Genomic DNA, 6000 nt, shown 5'->3' with positions numbered 1-6000 from the left:
GACCTTGTCAAAAGACTTCTCTGTGTGAAGGGCAATTGCCACTGCTGGCTCTGTGTTAGTGGAGGTTTGCTCTAGGATGTGGCAGAAGAGGTGCGCATTATCACTGGCCAAACGGTTGCGCATGAAACTGACTTGGGCGTTACTGACAAGATTGAGTTCAACCTAACCGCTAGGATCTTGGCATAGATTTTACTATCGACATGAATTAGGGAAATGGGTCTGTAATTTTTTGAAAGTGTATGGTCCTTGCCCTCTTTGGGGATGACTATAATGTTTGCCTCCGCCATTGAGGGAGGGGCTGTCCCTGACTTCGCTGTTTGATTGAAAACCCTCTTCATAGTAGGTATTAGTTGTCTCTGGAAAGCCTTGTAGAAGTCTGCCAACAAGCCATCTGGACCGGGGGACTTATTCCTTTTAAGGGAGAAGATGGCTCTCTCAATTTCCGGGTCAGTGATATTCTGCCCTAGCGGAGTCACTATGGGCAAACAGCAGAATCAAATATAGAGGAAAGAGCCTCAACTTCGATACAGGGATAGAGAAGGGCATCTCCTTTCCGCATCAGTTAGACAAAGGCCAGGGCCCAATCACGTTCTCTGACCTGAAAAATAGCTTCCAGCTAGAGGACATGGACCTATACAGATTTCTAAAAATCAAGACAGCCCTATCAAAGGCCAAACTACACAATACACCACCCTCGATCTTTCAATATATAGAGAGCATAAATAAACTAGGCCACCAAGTAATACACATATATAAGCTACTGCGCCCAAACAACACCAAACTCAACGCCAGACTGACCGAGTACTGGGACGAACAGCTAAGAGGCCAGCTAAGCGAGCTGGAGTGGGAGAAGATATGGTCCTCAGCCACACAAAATAAGAACACCTCAGTCCTAGCACAAACTAAGTTTTGGCTCCTTTATAAGGCATACAGTACTGGACCCCAGACCGCCTACACACACTAGGCATCAGAGAGTCCAACCTCTGCTGGAACTGCAATACACACAAAGGGGACTTAGCACACCTAATCCTCCACTGCCCTACACTTAAGATCTTCTGGGGGAGGGTGTTTGACTTTATAGATGAGATCTTTAACCGCAAGGCGAACAGGGACTTCATCTCCATCATCACAGTGGGTATCAGATCAGACCTGGCCTCGGAACACAACAAGGATCTTATGGACCTTCTGCTGACATCGGCGGTCAAAACAGTCCTGAATAACTGGAAAGACTCAAGCAAAGCAACCTTCCAATCCTGGCTAAACTGGATTACTTACCTGAGCGGCGCGGACAATCTAGCACTGCAGTACTCACCGTGGAAGGCCTATACCAGACTGATGTGGTTTGCCCCCCACAAACCCTCATAATCGGCGATCCAATAGGCCTACCGGTATCCTTCTCACCGCTCGGACAGACCGGGCCAATGTAGCTACAATGGGTTTCGGACCGCTCCTGCGCCGCCCGGCTTTGGCTGCGATTTTTGCTTTGTATTGTGCTGTTGTGTAGGTTGAATCTGCAGTAATCTGTATCCTGGGACATACTATCCTCTCTCTCTTTGTTCTCACCTTTCTCCTTTCTTCCCACTGGTCTGTTGTCTGACTTTTCTCCCTTATATTACTCACCTAAGAGTATACCAGTCCTCTTCAAATGTTTTATACCATTGTTTTGTACCACCTGTAAAATCCCAATAAAATTTTTATTAAAAAAACAAAACAAATTACCTTCGAATGGTTCACCTACATTTGTGACAATGCCCCCTGCCCTTTTTATTGTGCTGGTTTGTTGCCAGTATTTTGGGCACTGCCTTGCCTAACAGCCTAAACAGGTACAGTCATGGTGACGTCTGTGCTGGGTCATGTCAGCGCCAGCACCTTGACTGGGCAGCAAGAGTAACCCGAGTTGAAAACTCAGACATCAGTCAGTGGCATTGCAAGGGTGCCAAGGGCCAAAATGCAAGCAAAGAAAAGTTCCCCTTAAAAAAGTTTAGTAAACAACACCCATAATTAACCGCATCAATGCGGCGGCTTTTCCCGCTGTACGCGGCAATTTTAAAATGACCGCGTACGGCAGGTTACGCTCATGACGAGCTGAGCTCGTCATCAGCCTGGAAGGGGTTAAGCTGTGTGGCCCCTCAGACCCCTGGGCCCTGGTGCCACTGCACCTACTGCCCTAATGATAGCCAGTGCAGGGTCAGACAGCCTTGACTGAACCTTGATGTAAGACTCTTGTGAACTTTACTGACTGCGCTGCCCAAGCTGCAGATAAATCATTCTTGGACAACACACTCCACCTCTGAGAGGCATCTGCAGACCTGCCCTGCTGAGAAGCTGCCTTGCTTGTTTGTGTCCTGATTCTTGAAGGCCAACCACAATAATTTCAATCTCCTGGACACCAGGCATCACTTTTATCTGAAGGTAGAGTAACTTTTGAGTGGTATTGTAATGGTGTATATATGGCACTTTCTATGACCTTGTGAGGCCTAAAGTTCTACATTTAAACAACAAACACTGGTAAAGCCACTACATATGGCGTTTGCCCCCACCCTTTTGACTTTGTCAAAGCTTGTTTTCTCAAGGTTTTTGAAAAACGTTATTGTGCGGAAAGCTTCTGTCTTAAAAAAAATCATTTTCTAAAAGCAAAAATATGAATTTGGCCTCAAAAAGCACATATTGCCAACATACTCCCTGAAGCTTAAAGGAAATGCTTTGAGTATCCAGGTGCTCCGGTGAAAGGGCAGAACACTGTCACTAACAGCTAAGTTAGCCAATAGCTGAACTAGGCTAACATATTGCCCCCTGGTGTATGTAGTAGTGGGCGGAAGAAATATGTGAATGACACAACAGACGAAAGGGTGAATAGGGCTGACTTAAAGCCCTTATAAGTAATTACATTATACGTATCATTTTAGTCAAATCAAAAATTCTTGGCTACTGCCAGACTAAGAAAAGTGATGAGTGGAATGCTTTCAAAAGTTTTAGCCAATGGAAATTGCTTGAATCACAACCCAGTTTGTTGCTTTTTGCACCGTGCCAGATAAGGTTTACCATATTTGAAACAATCTTGTTCCTGATCCAATAGAAATGGTCAATCTACACTGCCAGTGAATGCTCCCTCTAAGCAAAATCACAAGTAATCGTGGGTTGAATTCATGCTTGTTTGTCCTCAACAGTTAGAAGGATCTTAGATCCTTTAGTAGAGAGGGCCTAGGACTCACATCTGGGCATTTCCCCCCCATTTTGAGAGTTACATTAAAAAAAGATGGGGTGAAAGGTCTGCAAAGTCTCAGCCACTGGCAAATTCAGGGATCACCTTTCAATCCATCATTTGTTTCCCTACTGCACCACTCTAAATAGGGGGCAATCATATGCAAATTAGTCTTGGTCGAGCAATTGGTTGAATGATTACCATTGGCTGAGACATTAGCAACCCTTTAACTCATCATCTTTTGTTGCATTTTGTAGGGACAACATCCTGGACATCCTTGACAGATCCAAGCACCACTGAGGAAATTCAGTGAAACATGCTAAGTAGTGGTAAAGCATGGTGTGCAAGTATGTTCTCGTGTGTTTAAATGTAAATGTAAATGTAGTTGAGCTTATATAGCGCACAGCTACCCGCAGTGGGTTTCCCGGCGCTTGCTTAGGGAACCCTTCCTGGTATTCCCCTGTGAGATAGCAGGGTATCCACAAGGTGAAAGTCAGGCATCCCGCCGCGAGGGGCCGTTGTGGAGATTAAGCAAGCTATTGCCCAGAGTCACAGAGTGTGAACCCGTGAGTCGAGGAGACACCGGGGCGAGAATTATCGAGTCCGTGGAATTTTTGGCCCAAGACCCGCCGAGGCGGGGAATTGAACCCTGGTCCAGGACCGATCTCAGCTTCCGGGTCTGCTGCCTCTAACCCCTGAGCCACACTTCTCCACACTTCTCTAAAGTACAGACAAAGCGGGGCGTGGTCTGCCGAGCTGCGGAATAGCCGCTCTGTGAGTGTGCTCCGCCGGCCGGGACGAAATCCTTTAATGATCCTTAAATTGGAGAGCTGCTGAGGCAATTACTAACGCTCCTCGGGTTGGGGAGACTTCGAGGACCCTAGCACTGGTGCTACTGTAGCTCCAGCTTGCTCCGGGACCGAGTTGTGAGGCCGGCTGCTACATGGCTGGAGGTCTTACGATCCCAACCCCTTGCCACGGCTGGGCCGATCTGAAAATCAAGCCTGCGACGACTACCGGGCCTAGAGCCATACCCCGGAGGTCAGGCTGTAGCATTCCGATCTGCTTTGCCCTGGCGAGATTGTGGTGTGACCGGGGCCCGCTGGGTGCAGAGTGGTGTGGTGTGCCGGAGGCCGTGGAGCTGTGTCTGCGGGCTCCCGAGACGTGTTGTCCCTGAGGCCGCAGCTGCCATCTTGAGGCCGTGATACCTGAGGCCAGAGTTCGGGAGTGGCGGAGCCTGCTGTGCCATTGGAGACTGGCTGCACGGGCACTGTGGATCAGCTGTGGGTGTGTGCCACTGTGGGCAACGCCTGGAGAAGCGGGAAAGAAGAAAGGTGGTGAGTCCGCCATTATAGCAGAGGCCCTGTGCTCCCGGTGCCCCTACTGCTGGGCCCCTGCATCATTCTGTAGCCACGCTGCTCGGGGCCGGAACGCGGGGGCGGCTGTGATTGTTGTGAAGTTTGATGCACGCTTGATATAGCTGATTACTGCACGGTCACTATAAAATCTCTGCGGGTCAGTGAACAAGTGCGTGTTACTTGGTGAGGCGGGATGTGCTCACGGCGATGCCGGAGTGCGGTACCCCCAGACTACTGAACACTTGGGAGATCAGTATTCTGACTCTGTCGCTGCTTGTGTGGCGCTGCCCCGCGGCTGGCTGTGGAGGAGTTTGGCCTGAATTGGGAACATTGAAGGTGCTTGCTATACCCTGACCTTGAAGGACCCTGTGGTGGGGTGTGCGGTGTGAAGCTACGTTGGTGGACCTAGGGCCCTGGTTTCCTGGGTCAGGCTCCTTGCTTCACGTCGGCTTGTGTGTCGTGGTGCCAGACTAGTCGCGGTGCAGACTCCACCGTGCTCTGTGCGAATTACTAGCTGCTGACAACATGGGAAATCAGGATGCCAAGCAGACAAAATTGACTTTCGAGAACAAACAAGGCAAGGCATACGGATCCCGGCTCGGATGCGCAGGGGGATGGTCAACATGAGTCGCTGGCGGAAGATCATGGAAAAGATCTGAGGACCCTTATGCTGGAGATGCGCTTCAGCCTGCGCAATATAGACACCAAGCTGGACACCCTGACTGCACAATTGGATTCAGTCAAGACGCAAGTGGCGACCCACGAGACCCGACTAGATGTTCTGGAAAATTGGCAGATGGAGTACCATGAATTCCAAGTGGACACAAAAGAGCAGTTGTTGCAGATGGATAAATTGCTGGGGATCATCAGGGCCAAGAATAATGATTTAGAGGCGAGGTCAAGGAGGAACAACCTTCGCATTACTGGTATCCCGGAGACTACAGCCATTTCTAAGATGGAGATTTTTGTGACGGATCAACTGCATAAACTCTTTGCTCCTCATTTGTCATCAGTATTCGTAGTGGAAAGGGCACCTAGGTCTCTGGGACCAGAACCTCCTGTTGGCGCGACACCTAGACCAATCCTGGCAAAGCTGTTGAACTACCAGGACCGTGATCTCATTTGGCGCTTGGCCAGGGAAAAAGGCCAGATTTCGCATAAAGGCTACACTATCTCCTTTTATCCAGACTTTACTCCAGCAGTCCATGCGGCGCGTCGGGAGTTTCTTCCCTCCAAGCGTATTCAAATGCAGGCACAGATCCCCTACTCACTGCTATACCCCACCAAGCTAAATGTTTCACATGATGGCACTGCCCACTACTTCACAGATGCGAAATCCGCCTTAAAGTTCGCCAAGCATGTCGGGGGGGAAAAAAACTAAAAGACACCCGAGCGGCAGGGAGATCCCCAGTGGAACATCTCAGTGATAATGACTGACCA

This window comes from Lissotriton helveticus, chromosome 2_1, assembly GCF_964261635.1.
Source record: "Lissotriton helveticus chromosome 2_1, aLisHel1.1, whole genome shotgun sequence".
Taxonomy (NCBI): domain Eukaryota; kingdom Metazoa; phylum Chordata; class Amphibia; order Caudata; family Salamandridae; genus Lissotriton; species Lissotriton helveticus.
The sequence above is the reverse complement of the archived record's forward strand: the minus strand, read 5'-3'. Positions refer to the sequence as shown.